Here is a 24,172-nt window from a genome sequence, read left to right on the forward strand (position 1 = left end):
CAAAAGGGTTACAGAGTTTACCTAGCCAATCAAGTATATGTTGGGCAGTTTTATCTGGCATCAAATCTTTATCAGCCGCCCTTGCAATATCTTTAGCAATTTCGTATAAGTCATCAATATCTGCCGGGAGTGCCTGCGTCCCCGGCTGTGGTCTGATGCCGGCAGAGTGTGAAGAGAGAAAGAATCACGGGCCAGGTGAGGCAGTGAAGAACAAACTCTGTTTATTGATCTGAGGGCTCAGGCTTATATAGTACTGAATCAAGCAATAGTAACATTGTTATTCATGAAAAGTACAAATCTAATTAGGTGATTTCCTTACTTCCTTGTCCCTTGTCTGTTACATTCTTTCCTGGGTTCTGTCCTGTACCCCATCCGTTTCCTCCCTTCCTGCATCCTGTTGTCAAGAAACGGAACAGGGGGTTGGTGAGCCAACATCCTGAGTGTCACAGCTGTCAGGCTTAGTACAAACTGCAGGTAAGACCTAGGCTGGCCTAAGCCCTCCAACTCCCCAAAGCCGGCCCTCTACAAATATCCACTGCAATAGTAGAATTCCCAAACAGCCCTTCTAGATGTCTACATATTCTTTGCCAATCACATTGGGATTTATCGTATTTCACATTGGTAAGGCAAATGAATTCATACCTATAATCACATTTCAAATGTGTTCTATATTCTAAAATATCCAATTCATCACCTATTTCGATAATGGTTTCTTTCATTCCCTCAAGTATATGGTAAAATCATCATCTATCCTTTTTGTGCTTGAAAACCCTTTGATACATTGCGAGCTAATTGATTCATAAAATCAGCTTGAACCATTTCATTTCTTGAGATAGATATAAATTGAGATAAAGATACAGAAGTAGTTATGATGGCTAAAAGTGAAACAATTCCTAATGCTACACATGAAATACATCTCTTCTTCCTAACAATTGCTAATTGATTTCTTTGGTCTATTATTCCAAAAATATGATCAGAACATGACTCATACCAATCTTTGAAAATTAAACTTTACTGTAATTGACCTATTCTTTTGAGGAGTAAAATTAAATTCCTTCCCCAATCCTGCAGATGCATTCTCTTGTAAAATAACCTCAGGTATTGTCTCTCCCCATGTAGCCAGTCTTGGCCATGGTGATTTTGTCACAAAAGTCCATCTTGTTGTATTTCCTGTCTCTGCTGCTGTGTATTCTGTACCACTGCTGACAATAACACAAGAGTCACAGCTTGGTTACAAGTTCTGTAGTACCTTCTTATTCTTTCGGCTCCTTCAGTTCCTGGCTGGCCTGTGTTTTCTTTTCTGCTTGCCTTGTTCCTTCTGAATGGATAATACGGACATCCTTTGTTCTGACCCAAAGTTCTCCATCACCTGTGAAAATAAGAACAAACCCTTGCCCCCAGGTTAGCACTTGCCCTGGGCCCTGCCAGACACCATCAACGTCTCTCCACATGACTTTCATATTGTGTTTAGGAAAAAGGAATGTTTGATTTAGTGGTGTCACTAGTACTGTTGTCATTTCCTGCCAGATATTTCATTGCAGGAGAGGTTACAACTGTCGAATTTTAAATAATTTATAGTATAGAGTGCAGTGTTTAATTGATGCCAAGGGGATCCCTTAGCTCCCCCTTTTTGTTTTTGGAGCACCATTTTAATGTACGATTGGCACATTCAACTATGGCCTGACCACGAGGATTATAAGGAAGGCCAGTAGTATGACTAATAGAGAACTCAGTACAAAACTTTTTAAAACCCTGCGAAATATATGCAGGACCATTATCAGTCTTTAAGCATTGAGGTGGGCCAGCGAAAGAAAAACAATGAAGCAAATGATTAATAACATAGCGACAGCCTCACCCGCTTGAGCAGTAGCAAAAATAAAGCCTGAATAAGTATCAATAGAAACATGAACATACTTTTGTCTTCCAAAGGAGAATAATGAGTAACATCCATTTGCCATAAGGTGTTAGGTGTAAGTCCCTTGGGGTTATGGACATCAACATGGAAAGGGGGTGAAAAGGCACACAAGTAGCACAGGCTTAACAATTTCACGTGCTTGTGATTTTGTTATGCCATATAAAGTTCTTAAAGACCTAGCAGATAAATGTAATTATTATGACTATTCCTTGCTATTTCCACATTCATTGTTAAAGATTTATCAACAAAATCATTACCTTCAAAAATTGGTCCTGGAGCAAGAGTGTGGCAAAACATGCAAAACATAAAATTTTTCTGTCCTATTCTGTATATAAGTTGTATATCATTAAGCAACTGACATATTTTTACCAGTATTTTTTATTGCAGTCTCTAGGTGTTTTAGGATTCCTTTTACATATTTACTATCTGTGATGATATTCATTGGCTCCTTATATTTTGAAAGCACAATAGACAGCATATAATTCATTCTGTTGTGTGGATAAAAGGTGTTTAATCACCTGTAATTCCTTTCTTTTAGGGCACCAGATAGAAGCCTTATTCATCTTTGTGGCATCAGTAAAGACATTAATCCTATACGGTTCACCTGATGTAGTGTGGGTTGTATCCAAGGCCAATTCTCAAAGATTGTGTATTTAAGGGGTTTTCCATACACAAGTTCAAATTTATTATTGCCAGTTGGCATTGTTGTATTGCCATTTCAATTATTTGTTGAGAAAATGGAAGGTATATGACTTCCAGATGTGTGCCACATAATGTTAAACATCTGTTATCAATTTTATGTATTAAGTCCCCTATCAGGACCATATAATTACTTAAAGTGTTTTTTGACTGAGATGGTAAATATACCCATTCTAAAAGCCTTTGTTTCTGATGTATTACTGCTGTTGGAGAATTTGGGGTGTTAAATATAGAAGCTTCCACTTTCATGCCTATCAATCCTGTTTGTGTGTGCTCCAACTACTTGTTCCTGAATATACAACAATGTTTGCTTTGCCTCAGGGTCAGTATCCGGGGTGAATCTAATTGAGGATCACCTTTAAGGCAATCATACAAGGTATCAATTTATAATTTGGAATGCCAACTGTGACCAAGCCACTGTATATCTCCTATAATTTTCTGAAAATCATTAAGTGTTTTCAATTTTTGTAGGTCTATTTTGGGATGTAAAACTATTTTTCTTGAAGTATTGATGGCCTAAATATTGAAATGGTGGATGTTTTTGAATCTTTTCTGGGGCTATTTGAAGCCTGACTTTGCAACAATTCTTGTGTTTTTAAAATTTCTTCTAACACTTCAGGATTGGATGAGCACATAAAATGTCATCCATGTAATGTATCATTTTTAGCTTTTTGTAATGGAATAGTAAAAAAGCAATCTTTTAAATCAATAACTATCAAAGGCTGGAAGTCATAAAGCATCGTTAATTTTCCTGACTTCTTTGCAATAATAAAAACAGATGAATTTTAAGGAACCCAAACAAGTTCATTAGATTTCATTTTGTATTTTGTCAGTTTTATGGATAGAAAAAGCACAAACAGTGGGCAGGAGAAAAAACAGCTCTCAGTAAATGTAAAATATCGCGCCCACAAATTAAGGGGAAATGAATTGAGTTTTAGCTATCTGTTATCCTAGTAGTTTAAATTCATCTTAAAATAATTGATTAGTGGTGATTTATTAGACAAGCTAAAAGTAATTAATATCTGTAAAAAGTCATGTGAAACTTATTAAAAATTATCAAGGAATCTTGATTAATTTGTAACATTTTGGTGGTATACTTGTAGACTGTAGAACAATACACCTAAAGTAAGCAAAGGGTGATACCTTGTACCTTGTCAGGGGTAATTATAAATCTATGAGACTGAAAGCTTGGACTGAAAAGCTTGTTAAAACTTGGGCATTAATAAGGAGAGTTTGGTAGTAGTAGGACAACTGCAAAGTTTATCATCCATACAATAAATTATTTTTGTCTGGGAATATTTCTGACTAACAAGTTTAATACTGTGATGAACAAAATTTCAGCACGTGGTGAGAAACATTCCTCCTTAAAGGATCATAATAGGGAAAATGGGAACTACTGATTTAATAAGACAACCATACACAAATTCAAGCTCAAAACAAAGTTAATTATAATTCTAAGAGTCTTTTACCTCAAGCAGTAAGTTTCACTGATATGGCTTAAAGCCAAATACAGTTAATTATTTTCATAGAAGTGCAATAATCAATAAAGATTTACTAGGACTCACACATATAAGAAATTTTACTTAACATCCTTTCTTTCCACATTTAAACTTGTCTTGGTGAAAAAGCCAATTATTAGAAACCATTTATATAAAGTTGCAATTTCTCAGTAAGCTAAATGAATTGTTTAGGAACTCAATAACATAAACAAATTCTTCTCTCAGAGAAATTGACTCCAGACTTCAATAAGTGGCCTTCTCTGAGAAATTTCCCTGAGAGCTCTCCAATCACCAAGGGATTTCTCAGAGGAATACTTTTTTTTTAGAAGTTTTCTCCCACGCAAATGGGAAAGAAAAGGCCTTTTTGAAAAAAGCTTTTAAAGAAACACATAAATAGGTACCTTTCTTTAAAATTTCTCTATGTACTTTAGTGAAGCCTAAAAAAAATGGAATTTAGAGGGTGGAGCCAAGATGGCAGCATGAAAGCAGTGACTTGCTTGAGCTCTCCCCCAAACCCCTCCAAATACCTGTAAAAAAAAATGGCTCTAAATAAATTCTAAAGCAGCAGAACCTACAAAAAGACGAAGTGAAACAAATTTCCAGCCCAAGACAATCTGGATGATTGATCAGAAAGGCATATACTTTGGGGCAAGAGAGGAGCGCAGTGCAGAGTGGGCACGTAGGCTGCAGGAACCTGGAGCAGGCCTCAGAGGACTGAATTGCAGGCAGCTGTGGTTGTTTCCAGACTCCTCAATCCACAAATGCCAAAGACAACTTAGAAGGTCAATGGGAAAAGTCTGTTTTTATGGTAGTAAGAGAAGCTTGGGGTCTCAGCTCCATTCCCTGAGGAAATTGGCCCCGGGTAGGCGGCTCCCTCCTGAGCTTCCAGCCCACAGACTGAGGGGGAATCGAGTGGCTGATCAGAGGGGGATTGCAGGGATCTCTTTGCCAGTGCAGAGGCAGGAATCTCTTGCTTTGCCCAAGCTTGGATCTGGGTCACAGTTCTGGGTGGCGGTGTTGGGGTGAGGAGGAGCGCTGGTGTGGTGGAGCTTGTAGCGGTTGCAAAGGGAAACCCTCCTCACAGTTCCAAGACAGAAAAGACTGCTTGTGATGGGTCACTCATAGACCAGAGCACAGGCCAGGAGAATAGCAAACACCTCGCCCCTTATCATACCACCTTGGAAGAACTGAAAATTTACAGGGCCCTACAAGTATCTCTGAAAACAGCTGTACAAACCCTGAAGCTTGGGACAGTACATTCTCCACATTGGAAGCAGACTCTTACCTTAACAAAGAGTTAAAACTCAAGTAGTTGGCTGGGATCATGAGCAAACCTCGCAAAAAGAGTCAGACTATATTATCTTACTTTGGTGACAAAGAAGATCAAAACATACAACCAGAAGAAGACAACAAAGTCAAAGCTCCTACATCCAAAGCCTCCAAGAAAAATATGAATCAGTTCCAGGCCTTGGAAGAGCTCAAAAGGGATTTTGAGAAGCAAGTAAGAGAAGTAGAGGAAAAACTGGGAAGAGAAATGAGAGTGATGCAAGAAAATCATGAAAAACAAGTCAACAGCTTGCTAAAGGAGACCCAAAAAATACTGAAGAAAATAACACCTTAAAAAATAGCCTAACCCAAATGGCAAAAGAGGTCCAAAAAGCCAATGAGGAGAAGAATGCCCTAAAAAGCAAAATTGGCCAAATGGAAAAGGAAGTCCAAAAGCTTACTGAAGAAAATACTTCCTTAAAAATTAGAATAGAGCAATTGGAAGATAGTGACTTTATGAGAAATCAAGACACTGAAAACAAATCCAAAAGAATGAAAAATTAGAAAACAATGTGAAATATCTCATTGGAAAAACAACTGACCTGGAAAATAGATCCAGGAGAGAGAATTTAAAAATTATTGGACTATCTGAAAGCCATGATCAAAAAAAGAGCCTAGACATCATCTTTCAAGAAATTATCAAGGAAAACTGCCCTGATATTTTAGAACCAGAGGGCAAAATAGAAATTGAAAGAATCCACTGATCTCCTCCTGAAAGAGATCCCCAAAGGAAAACTCCTAGGAATATTGTAGCCAAATTCCAGAGTTCCCAGGTCAAGGAGAAAATATTATAAGCAGCCAGAAAGAAACAATTCAAGTATGTGGAAACACAATCAGGATAACACAAGATTTAGCAGCTTCTACATTAAAGGACCAGGGCATGGAATATAATATTCTGGAGGGCAAAGGAGATAGGATTACAACCAAGAATCACCTACCCAGCAAAACTGAGTATAATCCTTCAGGGGAAAAAAATGGTCATTCAGTGAAATAGAGGACTTTCAAGCATTCTTGATGAAAAGACCAGAGCTGAATAGAAAATTTGACTTTCAAATACAAGACTCAAGTGGAACATGAAGAGGCAGTTGGGGTTGAGTGGCTTGCCCAGAGTCACACAGCTAGTAGGTGTCAGGTGATCGGTCTGTGGTTGGATTTGAGATCGGGTCCTCTTGACTTCAGGTCTGGTACTCTGTCCACTGTGCCACCTAGCTGCCCTCTTTATTTTTTCAATGCTTTTAATAATCTTTCTTTTCTGATTTGGGTAATTTGTTTTTCCTTTTCCTTCTTTTTGATTTAATTTATGAATTTATCATAAATTATATCAGTCTTCTTTTTAAAAAAGCATTTTATTTTTCAAATTGATAATTCTTGTGCATATTTTATTTCTTCTTTTACTTTCATAATTTACTATTTTGAAAGTTCTTCCAGAATATCAATTGATTAGTTTTCTAATTTATTTAGCCACAAATTCATTTTTCCATTTCTCTCGTTAACATGATTAACCAAGAGCATACAGTTGAGCATTATTTTGAGTACTTCTCCAAAATTTTGATATGTTATGTTAATATTTTTATTCTTTTCAACATAATCTATTATTGTTACTCTGATATATTCTTTAAAACAGTCATTACGTGCTTTTATTTTATGGTTTCCATATAGATATGGATTAAATGTCTTCCTACTTAATTAGCTCTTTTTATTGAATTATAATAAATATAGTGCCTATAATTTATGCTTTTCTGAATTAATCCTTAATTTCTATGTACTCCAGAACATATGTTTTGTGAATATTCCAGATGCATTTGAAAGAAATATATTCCTCATTTTTCCAAAAAAAAAATTAAATTAAATTAAATTTTAAAATGGAATTTAATAAGTTCTTTTTTTTTAAAGCAGGGCTTGTTCAGAAAAGGACAGGGAGGAAGACTTTGCTAAAGTGTGTTTATCTTGGAGCATGAGAAATCTTTACCTGCTTTCAAAGTGTACTTTAAATGGCTGAACCGAATTGGCAAATTAGCTAAAAGAAATTGATGTTGTCACCAATTAAACCTACTCTTTGAAAAAATTGTGAATACATTATTACAACAAGTAAACAAGAGAATTGATCTTAGGCTAACAGCAGGATCCCAGCCACAGGACTGTCACAAGTTGTAAACCTAATACAGGAAACAGGTAAAATCCTAACTTCTAAATTTCCTAAAGCGACTTAGTAGAAACTCAGGCCTGTTTTAAGTGTTGTGTTAAGTATTGTTATATGTTCTATGTGTGTCCATTTTGTGAATGATAGAACTAAGTTTAGGAATAGTGGGTTCCTTGCTTGGGATACAATTAGGAAAACCTTTAAGAGATCCAAACAAGAATATTGATCAAAAGGCTTTAACTGTGATATATGAAGTTGAAATTTATTTATCCTTCTGTAAACAACCAATCTGAAGACAGCAAACAAGCCTTATTATTGGCCCCTACATTGGAACTCTCAGATTGAAGGAGAATCCCAAAGTATTCCCAGAAAGAGAAAAGCTTGTTTTAAAATTGGGAAGCAACTGAAAGTAAGTGAAATTTAATGATAACACTATAGTTTAAATACATTGTTTATTAGAAACACAATAAAATTTGTGTTGAAATCAATAGAAGTGAAAATAAGTTCAAAATTGTATTTTGGTAGAACCATAATAAGTTAGGGTAAGAATTGTTAAAGTCAGAATTAAACAAGAATATAGTATTATAGGCAAGTATAGCCATAAATTAAGTGCATGTACACCTAGTAAATGGTGCTCAGACTATAAAAGATCAAATTAAAAAGGAGTATATTTTGAGAGAACAAAACAGAATCTGCAAATTATTTAAGGATATTTCTTGCCTCATTGTCAAACATAAATTAAAACATAAGCACATTTATATTGGGCCCCAAAATTTAAAATCTTAACAGTTAATGACCCTTGTGAAAGTTGATATTTTAAGCATTAGTCATTATACTGCTATATTTCATTTAGGTGAATTCAAAGTTAAATTAGTATGATAAGTATTTCTGTTCATTTAAGATCACTAGAAAAATTAAATAACCTAATAACCTACAGGATTGGAAAATACCAAAAACTTTGTAAAAGGAAGAAACAATTAGGAAGGAAGTTCATTCAGTCAATAGCACCAAAATGAAAACTGCTTTCAATGCTATTAAACTATAAAATGAGAAAGAAAAGCAGCTTAAATGTGGAGAAAACAGTTCAATATTTCATTTTGGGTATATAATAAAGGAAATAGTAATAATAACTTACTGTAATGAGAGGAGTAGGAGAGACCCTTTAAGATAATCTGTGACATTTCTGTGCCATGGTTGGGCTTGGGCCAATTCCCTTGGTCACTGCCAAGTGAACTCCTTCATGAAATAGCTGGATGAATGCTTTTCTAGCATAAAGGAAGTTAATTTTGAGAAGGAGATAGATGACTTCTCCAAGGTCATCAGTGAGGAAGTAGGACAGACCTTAAACTTTGCAGTTGTGTTCAGCAAATTGTATAAATGTACATAAATATAAATTAAATATAAATAAGATAGTCACTTATAAAAACTATAGGTCTTAAAAAAATTGGAATGAACTGTGCATTTGTAAGCCATAAAGAACCAAAAAAGGGTGACAGTATTGCAGTGTTGGTTTTGTGTAATAAAAACTTGTGCTGAAGTGTAAAGCAAAATTTAGTGGGGTAAATATTAAGTCTGTATGATTGGGAAATAAAGTCTAGAGGAATTAAGCAAGTAGGAGAAAGTAAGACAAGTATTGGATAAGGTAACAAGAAAGGTCTAGTTTTTATCAAATGAAGGAAAAGATGACAGTTTGAGTAAGCAAGGATGAAAAAAGAATGGGTAGAGAGCTTAAGGAAAGCTGTAGGTCTTCATTGACACAGGGCTTGAAGGAAAACAGGTTGAAGTTTTGGGGGAAAAAAATGGGGAGATTTTTTGGGAAATGCCTTAAATTACACTGGTAGGGTTAAGTTAGAAAAATTACAGGAACTGACTTGGCTCTTCGGGGTGATTCAAAAAAATAAAGCAGTTATGGGGGCTGGGGATGTCACCATTAATTTTGGAATATGAGACAATTTTGGAATATGAAACAATGGACCCTTTTGAAAAATGAGGTTTAGTTATTGCCGCTAGTAATTACCGATCAAAAATTGATTGAGTTGAAAATTTTGTTTTGAAGCTACATTGTAATTGTAGTATATTAGAAAATTTGATCAGTCTTTGTATGTACAAGGGGCAATAATAATAATAATAATAGCACCTATGTCCCAGGGTTGTTAGAAGAATTAAATGATTCTAAAGTGCTTGGTATAATGATCAATGTATAAATGTATAACTATTGTTACTGGGTTTTGGATCAAATAACATATCAAAAATCATAACATGAATAACTTTCTAAAAAGAATAAGCTTTTATCTAACTGAATAGATATTTTTTAAACTGCTAGTTTTCTTGTATCATGGAATTTGGAAGAATATGAGACATTAGAAATGTGAATTCTCTTTTAAGTAGGGAAATATGCTTTTAAAAACATGTTATGCCAAATTTTTCTAAAATATTGCAAAATGCTGTTAGAGTTATGACAAATGTGATAATAGTATTTGAAAAAAAAAATTTGTAATAATCAAGTGCCTTTTGCCTTGATTTAATAAGAGGTTTGAGGACTCCCCAACCAGAGTTGTGATCTAAATTTGTAACTGTGTTTGGGTAAAGTTACTTTGAAATGGACTAACTTGATGTCATTTGGCTAAAGTAGGTTTAGTAACTTATGAATTGGACTGCTAAAAGGTAGCAGGATTATTCAAAAACTGATATTCAGTGGGTTACATTTTCCTCTAAACTAGCCTCCTAAGGAAAGACTTCAGTCTTACTATTTATAACTGCCCTATAAGTCAGCAGGTGTTTCAACTAATAACAGAGAAATCAAAAACTAAATATCTTAAAGTACTACAGAAAGCATCTGAAATCCTTTAATCTCTAAGAACTAGGGGGGGAAATGCCTAGTATGTGGTAAACACTATGTAAATGGGCTCTTATTATTTCTTTAACTGACTATGATTACTCCATACTGGATAACTCTACAGTGGATTTTAGATGTCACTGGATGTGATAAATAAAATACCAAAGGAGATGGTATAGATGATATTCTTTGTAACATAATTTTAAAATGCATTCCACTCAGTTATTGTCATCTTACTAGTAATAAGTATCAGGTTTTAAATACTTCATATTGGATATGCAAAATTTTCTCTTGTATTTTAATTTTTTTTAAAGCTGTTAAGGCAAGTTATTTCCCCTTTTGATCTATATACTGTTATGACAAAAATGTTTGAAAACTGTTAATATTTAACGAGGTGTTTTTGTTTTAAATTATGGCAATAATAAAAATAATAAATGACTTTCTGTTGGGATAAAAGCATAACAAAATCCTTTCAAGAAATCTTTGTCTGTGAGGTTCCTTTGGACTTCCTCTTTGACCTGTTATAACATAAGACCTTACAAGCCCTGCTGACAGCATACTGTGAAACTCAGAAGTGCTGCAGTTTAAGCACTTTTCCCAGCCAAAGTAGGAAATTGATGAGTTAAACTTTAAATAATAAAGTGAGTTTCATATGAGATCATTTAGAAAATCATGAAATTATATATGTAATAATTAGTATGTTTTAAATCTCTCCCCTTGGTCAGCTTTGTAAATAGGATAAAGGAAGGGGAAATACATCTGGCCATTTTAGGTGGCCTTCAGAGTACAGTTTCCAATAAGAGTCAAAAATTCTAGACAAAGCTTTAACCCTTTGAATAAGTTGAAGGTAACAACTACCACAGGAAATGATGGAGAGGCAAACTAGTTGAATGTTGGTTAAGATGGAAAAGCAGGACAAATACTACATTCCAGAGTTTGACATGAATACGGTGAACACTAGTTTACACACAGTGAATAGTTGGTTCAAAAATGCAACTTTAACACATAGTAAAGCTAGATTGAGAATTGTCAGCATAGAGATGTTAATTCAATCCATGGGAGCTGAAGATCACCAAGCAGTAATAGAGTAAGAAGAGAAGAGGGCCCTGAACAGAATCCTGTGGGACACCTATGCTTACAGGGTGTGATCTGGATAAGGATTTAGTAAAGGAGACACAGAAGGAGCAGTCTGATAGGGAGGAGGAGAACCAGGAGAGAGTAGTGTCCAGAAAACCTAGAGAGCAAAGAGGTTCAAGGAAGACAGGATGATCAACAGTGTCAAAGGCTGCAGAGATTTCAAGGAGATGAGGATTGAGAAAAGACAATTGAATTTGGCAACCAGAGATTGATGGTAACTTTAGAGATCCCCCCCTTCCTCCTCTACCCCCTCTCTGAGATAGTAAGCAAGGTATAGGTTATAAATGTACAATCATATAAAACATATTTCTATATCAGTCATTTTGTGGATGAAAGCTTGAGCCAAAAATAATAATGAAAGTGAAAAATAGTTATGCTTTGGTCTGCATTGAGACACCATCAGTTCTTTCTCTGGAGGTGGATCGCATTCATCATGAGTCCTTTGGAACCAAGAGGACTTTGTACACAATAACAGCTGCGTTACGCGATGACTGATATTGTTAAACTGAACTCTACTCAGCATTACAAGGATCTAAGACATTTCCAGAGGCCTCAGGATGGAAAATGCTGTCCACATCCAAAGAAAGAACTATGGAAGTCGCATCGCTATCACTTATTTTTACCTTCTGTTGAGTTTTGTTTCATCTTTCTGATGGTTCCTCCTATTGGTTTTCATTTGTACTTACAACTTCACTAATGTGAAAATATGTTTAATAGGAATGAAAATGTAAAGCCTATATCAGATTGTGCACCATCTTGGGGACAGTGGGGGGGAGGAAGGAGAAAAATTTTCAACTCAAAAGCATATGGAAATGATTGTTGATAAATCAAAATAAATTAATAAAAACAATTTTTTTAATGAGTCCTTTGGATTGTTTTGGATCATTGTATTACTGAGAATAACTAAGTCATTCACAGCAGTTCATCACATAACTGTGTACAATGTTCTCCTGGTTCTTCTTACTTCACTCTGCATCAGCTCATGTAAGTCTTTCCAGGTTTTTCTGAAATCATCCTGCTCGGTAGACAATCTTTTTAAGGAGTTTTGCTATAAAAGGCAAAAGAGATATAGGATGATAATTACCAGAGATGGAAGGTCAAGTGAGTTTTTGGTTTTGTTTTCCAGAATAGGGGAGACATGCATATGTCTATAGGCAGTAGGGGAGGAAGCTAGTAGACAGGGGGAACTTGAAAATAAGTGATAGAGTGGGGATGGCAGAGGAAGCAATCTATTGGAGGAAATGGGATGGAATAGGTCACTCAAGCAGGTAGAGGGGTTGGCATTGCTAAGAAGTAAAGCTACCTCATCAGATGAGATAAGGGTGAAGAGGAGATAATGGCAGAAGGCATATGAGTGATAGGAGATGAAAAAGAGGAAAGAGGAAGCTCAGGGAGAATGGTTTCAATTTATTTTTCTATAAAATATGAAGCAACATTGAGAGGATGGGAGGAGAAGCCATGGGAAGTTTGAGAAGGGACGCAAAGGTTTGGAAGAGCTTTGGAGAGTGGGATAGTGAGCTGATAAGGCAGATACAGTAGGATTGCCCAGCAGCAATATAATGTATAATGTGTTGTCTGACGACTGATTCTGTAAATCGTGAAACTGCATTTGGAACGGTATGTATTAATGTTATATCTTTGAACTAATTTAGTTTTACCTAAATATTTAATACATTCAGGGTAACTGTGACTAGTGTTTTCTGTTTTGAATTATGAATGAATTATTGTATGAGTGAATTATCATGTCTTCAACAGTTGAGGCTGTAAAACATAAATCTATAGTGGACTCAGAATAGTTGTGTGATTTTCTTCACCTTCATTTTGCAGCATGTGTGTAGGCGTAAAGGTAGCAAATGGTAGGAATGATCCAAAGTTAAGGCTTGGCTTAGCATAATCAATGAAATAATGACTCTAGGGATTTAAGAGAGGAGGACATTATAGAGTTGAATTGATTCATCAACAAGGTCAAGATAGGGAAAAGAGGAGAGAGTGATTAGTGCAGGAAAGATGGCCTAAGAGAGAATTGAGGGGTCAAGGGATTGGAGGTCTCAATACAGAGGAAAAGTAGGTTTTTATAAGGGAAGCAGAAGGAGAGGTGAAAAACCAACAGATCATGGTCAGATGTAACACTGGAGTTTTTTTTTACAAAAGAACATTTACTTCCAAAGGTATAATCACAAATATACAAACTTCTCCAACAAGTAGGAGATACAATCCCTCTCTAACCTTTTACCACTTTAGTCTCTGGGAAGTGGAAGAGGATTAGTTCATAATTTAGCTCAGTTCCTATTGAGCACAACCCCAGTTCCAAGTCTAAACACTCTTCCCCCCTCCCCCAACACTTTTTAGCTCAAGGCTTCTCAGGGCTTCCACCTAGAATGGCTGGCTACACCATCATCCCTACAATCCAGACTCCAAGGTCACTACGGCATGAACTCCCAGTTGATGAGGATTACTCCCAGCAACTGAAACAGAAAACAAACAACACAAAGCAGAAACATTTCTCAGAGCTCAGATAAAATAAGGGGAGGCAAATCCCTTTGCTGCCCTCAGCTCTTGCATCACTGCTGGGTAAACAGGGAAGAGTTGCCCAAAAGAGTCAGTTAAAATTAGCTCAGCTGCTAATTTTAAAGATGCAAGCAAGCCAATCCAAGAAGACTATCTCTGTCTTAGTGATAGGAAACTCAAAAAGGCTCCAAATTAGACAAACTGGGCATGCTCAGTAGGCATTCCCTGTTAGACCTGCAAATGCCCAGAGAAGTCCAGTTTCCATGGATAAGGGGATTTCAGAATTCTTTAACATGGAGGTGGTACACTTGTAACTGATGACAAGATCAAGGATATGACCATCATTGTGTATGGCTGAGGTGGGGTTGAGTAGTTCATGGGAAGTAAGCAGGTCAGGGAAGGAGTGGCTAGATTGTTCGAGAAGGAGTCAACATGTATGTCGAGGTCTCCTAGTATGAAGGCAGGATTTGGGGAGGGGAGAGAAATTGTGAACTAGGTACCAAGCTCATTGAGGAAGGTTGGGGAGTGACCTGGAAGTCTGAAGACAATAGCTATTAAGTACATTTATAGCTAACTGCTGAGAATGTGGCTGTAAATTTGGCTGAGGGGAACTTTTCCCTTCCCAACAAAAAGGGAGGAGGTTTGTATTTCAAAGACCAAGCCTGGTCTCTGATGTGGGGCTTGCATCACATTCTCTCTGGTCACACCTTTACTTCTCCCCTCCCTTCATTAGAATGTGAAGAAATTGTTCATCCCAGGCATCCACTTTCAACTCAATAACCCCACTTTGGCCCAGGGTTTGATTTGCCCTGGGTTCACCTATGGCCTTTTCCCCTTCTGAAAAGCTTAAAAATACAGGTTATTAATAAAATTCATTAACAACACTGATCATGGAACTTACCAGGCAGGGGCCTCCTGGAACCAAGACAACACCCTCCCCCTTCCCCAGGACCCCACGAGCAAAACAACTGTTAATTCATCAAATCTTAATTGATTAACCTTTGCCACCCAGCAAAAGTGAGCATTATCTTTCAGGGGAGGAGATGAACATTCAATGAAATAGGGGACTTCCAAACCTTCCTGATAAAAAGACCAGAGCTCAACAGAAAATTTGATCTTCAAATACAAGACTCAAGAGAGATATAAAAAGGTAAACAGGACAGAAAGAAACGATGTTATTAATAAGGGCAAACTGTGTACATCCCTACAAGGGAAGATGACACTTGTGTGTGAGACAGAGCCCACTTACTCAAAATAAAAACAAAGACTTAGATACCTTGAAAGTAGAAAGGAGTTTATTGCTTTCTCATAAGAAAGCCCCTGGTCACCATTGCCTGCCAGGAGAGTACAAGCTCATTACAGAAATCAATGCTTATTTATACCCTAACTCAGGCTCCTCCTCCCTAAACCCTTTCCACTTATCCCATTGGCTGGGCTTTCAGGGGGCACAATCTATTCACGGAGACACAAGTTTGCCCAGAGACAAGAAAAGGCGGGAAGTTTTTCAAAGGCAAGCAGTTCAGGTTGAGGGTAGGGCTATTCTTTTTGCTAAGTACTTAAAAACAGGGTCTGAGCAGGGAGGGTTTTGAAAACAACAATACAAGAACCACTAACAAGAACTAATGACCCTTTGAGGAGCCTTCACTTCTGAGAGATCATCTCTCATTTCTTACAATTTGAAGCCTCCTCACACCCACTAAATCTTAATAACATCAGGGTGGTCTCAGACTGATACCCAGCCCTGACTTTTCAGAACCACCAGCTTGATTTCTCCTTTCCCTTCTATTTTAACCAGGCCGGACAGGAAGTCTTGCAGGGGAAACACACCGGGAGTAGGACAATAACAATTTCCCTCAAATTTTACAGTCTAAGAGTTTTAGAAATACAATACAATTTAGAAACAGTAATAACTTTTGTAACACAATAAACTTCAGATAACATCAATTGCATTTCTATATTATCACATATAGAAATTATCACTCATATCACTACTTGGTACCTTTAACAATTACATTAAATAATAATAATTCTGCATTTTAACACATGCCATTGTATTTCACTCTGGTATAGTGAGTCCAGCCTTTCTCTTTAATAGCACCTGGAGTCAATTCTTCTTTTCATGCCCAGACTGAGAATCTAATCACCAGGCTGGAATTTGGGCACAGGAAACCCCAGTGGAGGAGTTTGCGAACGATTCCTTTCTTCTGTAGAGAAAACAGATAACTTGCCAAAGACTGAATTGATACACAATCTTGTTTCACAAACTTGTTTATGCTTCTCTAATTATACTTCAGAAATTGAATCTTTTACATATGATAAATTCAAACACTGATTTTACTCTTACTTAGGCCATGAGATGACTACAAATTCAGATCAAAACAGCAAGACCTCACATACTTCTTTTACTGACCACTTGCTCTGATCAGAGAAATCTTCTATAAAAGGAAAAGGCAGGGACATGCGACATGCCAAATATGATAAGATAGAACATCCTTAGCTCTGTTTGAATTCCGATAAGAGTCACAGTTCTCCAATCATACAGTATCAATTCCATATCATAGCCAGACTCAGGAATAGTCAGGTGGGAAACATTCCTTCTCAAAGGAACACAGTGGGGAAACTGAGCCAGGATCCCATCCTAAGGGCTAAGATTGTCCTCGAGGGCTTTTTCCCAGATGCAGACCTCCACCTGTTAACAGTACAGGATCACATTCCCTCTGGGCATTTCTCTCAGATACTGATTTAATGCAGACAACTATTCCCAAATTCAAACTCAAAACAAAATTATAGTCCCAAGAGCATTTTACCTCAAACAGCAAGTTTCACTAATCACAGCTTAAAGCCAGATACTGTAGAGGACCATGTCTAACCTGGAGAGCATTCTAAGCAGGGCTTGAATGCTAGTACAGGATCGGGCAGGCAAGGCCTCCCCCTAGGGCAATGTCCTTTCCATCTTCGGTACATAAAAGAGGAATTATTTACCAGCTCTGGAGCCAGGAGGCTGACCTGCAGTAGACAATACTAAGAACTGAGAAGGTAAATAACAATAGATATGAACTTTGGCACTGAAACTACTTTTCCTTGAGAAAAAGATGATCTTTAGCGGCTTAGTTTATGTTATTAATAGGGCTTCCCAGAACTTGTAAATCATTTCTTAAGATATAAAGTTGTTTTTCTGTAATGAGGAAACTCCTGAAAACTAGTCTTGAACATTAACCTCTAAGACTTGCCTAGCTTTTCTTTCTTCTTTCTTTTTTCCACCGTCTCAGCCTGCACCCACGCCAGCTGCTAGCAAGATACAGTTAATTATACTCTCATGGAGTTGCAATAATCAAGAAAAATTTACCAGTCCTCACATACATAAGAGATTTCACTTAACATCTTTCCTTCTCAAATTTAAACTTGTACATAAACTTGCAACTTCTCAGCCAGCCAAGTTCATTGTTTAGGAACTGCAAGTTCTTTCCTCAGAGCAGATGAACTCTGCTTTCCCTGCTCCTTCTTACTTTCCTCTACCCTGGCCACATATACTTTTTGGGCTGTTTCTAGCGACTCATCTAAAGGCCTGTTCTGCCAATTTTCCAACTTTTTGCAACTTTTTATTAATACCTGGCCAGGAGTTATTTACAAAATATAATCAAATTCTAACCCCAAAAATTTCCTCATGTTCTCCTTCAGCCTGTCTAAAAAGGTGGAGGGAGTTTCCTCTTTTTCCTGTTTGATCCCCATCACCTTATTAATTCCCTCATGTTCTTTCTATGGGCCAGATTGTTATGGTCCCAATTCAAATCTGCAAGGAGGAACTTCTCCCCTTGGTTCCCCTTATGCTATCAGGTGGCCAGCATCCCTGGCCTTCATCACTGCCCTCTGAATCTGACTTGTTCTTCCCCTGTGAATAAGATATCTAATATTGCTACGATTTCTCCAAGTATACAAATTTGGACCCAAAAATTGGTTAAACTGTTCCACGACCCCAGAGGGGTTTTCTATGTTTCCCAATATCCTTTTTGAAATTCCTAATCTCCAAACTATTGAGGGGAGTGTTCACATAACTGCTTCCTCCTTGAGCTGAAGGAACCTCTCTTAATAGGTGGTGGTGGTGATCTGAAAGTTCTCTTGGTCTTTGAGTAACTGCTTTAGTTCTTGGCTGAGAACACTAACCCTGTGGTTTCCTTCAGATCAATCAGGTCCTCCCAGGAAGGAGCTAATCTTGGTGTCCTTAACTGCCGACCCCCATATCCCAAGGAGGACTGTTTGGAATGGGCAGTTACTCCTTTTCACACAGCAAAAAACTCAAAACAAACCCAATAAAAAAATAAATCTTTCCTTCTGAACCCTTTCACCAGGTCCAACAGTCTCCTGGGGCCGCTCCCACCCCTATATCTGGATGGCAAGGGAAATGGCCAGGGGCCATAGGGAGGTAAAACAATGGAGGGGAGATTGGGTGTAGCCACAAGGAAAGGCCAGTTGATGGGATTATAGCCTCAGGAAACCGCCAGAGATTTGGCCCTGTGGGAAAGTCCAGGGTTTTTCCTTTCTGGGGCCCAGATCCCAACCCCATCATTCCCCCCCTCAAACAAATGAGACCCAAATTCTTTTGGAGTAAGGGGTGAAGGTCTCAGCAAACTGTTTCAGCTATAACCCCTTTTTTAACTACAGGTAAAGGTGGATATACCTGGTCTTCTAAATAGAAAAAAATTATAAGACAGGGTTAGCAGGGCTGACTGGTTTTACACAATTTTTCCACTGTCCTTTAGTTTCTTTCAGTTCACTTTAAAACAAAAGTTTACCAATTTGAAACAATACTAGAGGTTTAAAACTTGAAACAGGTGGCTCCAATTCTGTTGACTGTGTTTCCAATTAGTCACATCTAATTAAGGAATTAATGATAGTTGTTAACATTTTTAGTGTCTACCCTCTGCTAGGCATTATGTTAGGCACCTTCCAATTACAACAAATTTCAGATCCACACATTTTCCCAATTTACCTTAGTGTCAAACAGTGTAACGTCACATTTCATTTAAAATATTATCAGAATGAATTAAATTACCTTTTGGTTGTGTTCTGGTGCACAAAAACTTGTCTCTGTTATGTGAGGCAGAAAGGATTAAGTGCTACTCAATCTGCCTTTCTTTTTCATCTGAGGGGAAAAGGTTCCCCTTTTCTTTTTTCTTTCTTTTCCTCCACATTCAAAACTTGGCCACAGTTAGAATGGAGAAGAGAGAGAGAGAGAGAGAGAGAGAGAGAGAGAGAGAGAGATTTTTCTAAGAGTCTCCAAATCTTTTACTCTCATAAACTTTCCTGCCTTCCTTCTACCTACTTATCCCTCTGATGGACTTTGATTAAAGTCCCTTTCCAGTAGACACACAGGAACAGACACAAACACAAAACGGACACACAACAAATTGCTGTAAACTCCTCAAATCATATGTAATCATTTTCTTTTTTATCTTTCCCTTTATACTTTGGCAAAGTCCAATTAGCTATCGTCCCGAACATCTGGAAAGGAACTATGTTGCTGTCCACCCGCTTTTGGGAAGTCCCCATGGCTCACCAGCTCTTGCCCATTAAGGCTCACTGTATCCTGACATGAGGTGGAGGCTCACTAGTTCCTGTCCTCTTTCGAGAACTCACCAGTCCTGCCCCGTTATGGGAGGGGAGGCTGGCTAGATCTTGCCGAGGACTCACTACTTCTTGCTTTCTGTAGAAAGCTCACCGATCTTGCCTTCTCCCCTCACTAAGCTCAGCCTTGTTTCACTTCCCCCGGTCACCCAGAGACTCACTAGTTCTTGCCCTCTTTGGGGGGGGGGAAGCTCACCAATCTTGTCTTACCTGGGTCTGGGTATACAAACTTATGTGACTGATTCAAATTCTTCAGTGGGTGGTGGTCGTTGTGCCCTTTCCAAGGTTTCTGCTTTCAGGTATCTGTCTTTCTTTGGGTCCATTCCTTAAAAGTGAAAGGAAACTCCCAAACCATTCATTGGACAGCTGGCAAGCGGCCGGTGGGTGCCTGTGCTAGGACTGGCTGGGAGGCCCTTCTCAAATAAGGGATGAAATTCCAGGGAGAGTCCCCAACTGTGTGGGACAGAGTCCACTTACTCAAAATAAAAACAAAGACTTACATACCGTGAAACTAGAAAGGAGTTTATTGCTTTCTCATGAGAAAGGGTACCGCTCCTAGTCACCATGACCTGCCAGGAGAGTACAAGTTCATTACAGAAATCAAGGCTTATTTATACCCTAACTCGAGCTCCTTCTCCCTAACCCCTTTCCCCTTATCCCATTGGCTAGGCTTTGAGGGGAACAATCTATTCACGGATTTTCCCCAGTAGCAGAGAATTACACAAGTTTGCCCAGAGACAACAAAAGGTGGGAAGTTTTTCAAGGGCAAGCAGTTCAGGTTGGGGGAGGGCTATTCTTTCTGCTAAGTACTTAAAAACAGAGTCTGAGCCAGGGAGGGTTTTGCAAGCAACAATCAAGAACTATTAACAAGAGCTACTGACCCTTTGAGGAGGCTTCACTTCTGAGAGAGTGTCTCTCACACTCTTGAGAATTGTATTGTCATTACACCATGTTAATGGAGTATACATAAAGGGGGGGGGTTAAATTGACTTTGATGTAATGATAAAAAAAATCTAATCAAGTGGGTTAAATGGATTCAAGTAAGTGGATTAATCTTACTAAGAAAATGTATTAAGAGAAAAGGAAAGGAGGAGACAGACAAGGGTAAATTACATTACATGAAAAGGCAAAAAAATGTATTACAGCAGAGGGAAAGTAGGGAGGGATACGAGCATTGTTTGAGCCTTACTCTCATCAGATTTGCCTCAAGAAGGAAATAACATAATCAGTTAGGTATAGAAATCTAACTTGCCCTATAGGCAGTAGGAGGGAAAAGTGGAAAGAAAAGGGAGGGAGACTAGAAAGGAGGGAAGAAGTAGTAAGGGTAAAGGGGAAGAAAAGGAAGGGGGCTAATAGAAGGGAGGCAGGACTGAGGGAGGCAACAGTCAAAAGCAAAGCACTAGTGAGGAGGGGAAAGGAGACAGAAAAGCATAAAGGGGGGTGAAGATGGAGAGAAAGACAGATAGTAATCATAACTGTGAATGTGATATATGAACGCAATGGAATACTATTGTGCTATAAGAAATGATGAACAGGCAGACTTCAGAAAAACCTGGAAATACTTGTATGGTCTGATTCTGAGTGAAGTGAGCAGAACCAGGAGAACAATATACACAATAACAGCCACACTGTGTGATGACTAATATTGATAGACTTAACCCTTCTCAGCAACACAAGGATCTCCAAAAACATCTCCAAAGGCCTCATGATGGCAAATGCTATCCACACCCAAAGAAAGAACTAGGGAGTTTGAATATGGATTGAAGCATACTATTTGCTTTTTTTTTCCGTTGTGTTTTGTTTCCTCTTTCTGGTGGTTCCTCCTATTGGTTCTAATTCTTACTTACAACATGACTAATGTGAAAACATGTTTAATAGGAATATATATTAGTATAGCCTATATCAGATTGCTCACCATCTTGGGGAGGGAGGTGGAGAGGCAGGGGGAGAAAAATGTAAAACTCAAAAGTTTATGGAAGTGATTGTTGATAAATCAAAATAATTTTTTTAAAAAAGATTAATCTTTGCCTAGTTCTCAAAAACTTTGCTTCAATTTTTGGACAGCCAAGGTGTGCCACCTAGAATTTGCACACAAGGCTGAGGAGTCTTCTCCAGTTAACCTCAGGAGGAATCATCAATCCACTCAGGATTTTGTTGGGGGGGGAGGCAGAGAAGAGGGGAGAAAATGAAAGGGACTCCAGCTTCTGGCTTGCAATGTGCTGCTGTTCCCACTTCCTTAAGACCTCCACAGAGGGATCCTTGGCATGGGGAGGAGCTGCCAGAAGATGCAGCCCAGGCTTTCTCCGTCTTCCAGCCCACGATCAGCTTCCTTATCCCGACACCATAGCCACAGGGCCAAGACTTCATCTTCCCGCCCTTCCCCAAGCTATCACTAATGTCTTGAGAAGCCCCACTCCACCAGCCAGACCACCCCCAGGACCTCAGGGAGGCACCTCCGCGACCTCTGTGAGCGAAGGGCTGCTAGGTTGGTCAATTTCATGGCCACCGAAACCCGGGAGAGCGTGCAGGCTGTCTAGCCCAAGCAAATCCCCAGACACAACCCATAAAGGAAGGCGGGGAGGGAGACAGAAACCAGCCCCTTTTGGGTGGGTCTATGGGGATGGAGAGGTGTGTCCTCTGACCAGTTCCACCCCCAGCAGAGCGGCCCCAGGGGTAGATCCTGGCCACCTAAACAGTTTTCTTCATTGACATTTCGTTGCTCATTCGTTCACTCTTTCATTGGTCGAAATGTTCAGATCTCATGAATGTCATTAAAGGAATCTGTTCACTTCGATCTCCACCCCACCCCCCAAATCTAAATTAATCTTGGTCAATTTTCATTTTAAAAGGTCAGGTTTCTTGGAAATCCAAGGCTTATTCGGAAAGGAAGGGTTTGCAATCTCGAATTTCTCCAAAAGGCCGCGACGGTCCCTTCTGAGCGCAGCACAGGGACCGAGCTCGTGGGCGGCCCGCCTCGAGTTCGTGGCACCCGCGGGATGCCCCGCACGTTGCACTGGCTGCAGCGTGACCGCGGGGCCCGTCCACCGCTGGAGGCTTCCCCCTGAGCAGAGGGGCCGCCTCCCCGCCCCCCAGAGCGTTATCAGGCTTCCCGCCCTCTTCCCCCGGACGGCTCCAGCCCCCGAGTCCAGTTTCACGCTAAAGTCCCGTCACTGGCTGCCGCAGCCAACGCTCCCGCACTGTCTCCGCACAGACACACTCGGAGCTTTTCCGCAGGCGTCACCCAGTCCAGTCCAAGTCTGGAGTCTCTTCCATGAGCAGGGAAAAAATACTACAAACCCCAGGATCCTGAAGGAAGGTTTAAAAAGTATTTACCCGCGAATTCCTTTAAACCCGCCCCAACATCGTGGGCTGGCCATGCGCAGGGATAAACCTGAGGAGCTAAACACAGACCGTATGGGAAGAGGGAGGCCGTGGTGGTCCATGTGTCCCGTGACAGCTACAGTAGCAATTCCCTTCTTCAGACTCTGCCTACCAGAGGGAGGTATACGGCTATGTTTACTTTTTTTTTTTTTTAATAATTTCCAGTGGCTAGAGCCTGAGGAAAGAAACAAGAGGCAGCAGTTACTGACCACCCTCCCCACGACCCACGCACACCCTTACTGCAGCTCAATGAGACTCACACCCATTTCTTAATTGTGTCTTTTTTGCATCTAGAGGATTTGATCTTATTTCTCATAAACACCTTCGATTGGCATTTCCTAGTGCCTCTTATTGGGGATATGAAGGTTCGGGACAATTTTCAGGAGCCTCATCCGGGTCATGCGTGTTCACTGACCATGGGAGTCCCATAGGGCTCTGCTCTGGGTCCTCTTCTCCCCCGTACTACTTCACTTGGTGATCTCAGAACTCAGATTAAATTATCATCTGTTTGCTGATGATTCTCAAATCTATCCTGCCAACATCTGGGCTGCCCTCCAATCTTTTTAAAAAATTTTTATTAGTTTATTTCCATTTATCAACAGTCACTTCCATATGCCTTTGAGTTCAAAATTTTTCTCCCCCTTCCTCCCCAACCCCTCCCAAGACAGAGCCCAATCTGATATATATATATATACACATACACATTCTTATTAAACATATTTTCAGATTACTCATGTTGTAAGTAAAAATTAGAACCAATAGGAGGAACCACCAGAAAGAGGAAACAAAACTCAACAGAAGAGAAAAAAAATAGCAAATAGTATGCTTCAATCTGCATTCAAACTCCATAGTTCTTTCTTTGGATGTGGATAGCACCCTCCATCACAAGGCCTCTGGAGATCCTAGATCCTTGTATTGCTGAGAAGCATGCTGCCCTCCAATCCCGCAACTCCAATTGCCTTCGAGACATCTCAATATGGATATACAGTAAACATCTTAAACTGAACCTGTCCAAAACAGAACTCATTATCTTTTTCTTTAAACCCTCCTCCCCCTCTATCTTCCCTGTTACTGTAGAGGGTAACACCAGCCTCCCAGTCTCTCAAGGA

At 39.0% G+C, this 24,172-nt stretch overlaps 1 long non-coding RNA gene across 1 annotated transcript; it reads right to left on the reverse strand.

Moving 5' to 3' along the window:
- Positions 1 to 15,333: 15,333 nt before the first annotated feature.
- LOC110220705 (uncharacterized) lies at positions 15,334 to 23,131 on the reverse strand. Its single transcript, XR_002327943.2, has 3 exons — positions 19,893 to 23,131; positions 19,111 to 19,255; positions 15,334 to 16,264 (listed from the first exon to the last, which is right to left on the reverse strand). It is a non-coding gene; the product is annotated as an uncharacterized LOC110220705 (long non-coding RNA).
- Between the last annotated feature and the right edge of the window lie 1,041 nt (positions 23,132 to 24,172).

This window comes from Phascolarctos cinereus, unplaced genomic scaffold, assembly GCF_003287225.1.
Source record: "Phascolarctos cinereus isolate Bilbo 61053 unplaced genomic scaffold, phaCin_HiC Scaffold_3;HRSCAF=262, whole genome shotgun sequence".
Lineage (NCBI taxonomy): Eukaryota > Metazoa > Chordata > Mammalia > Diprotodontia > Phascolarctidae > Phascolarctos > Phascolarctos cinereus.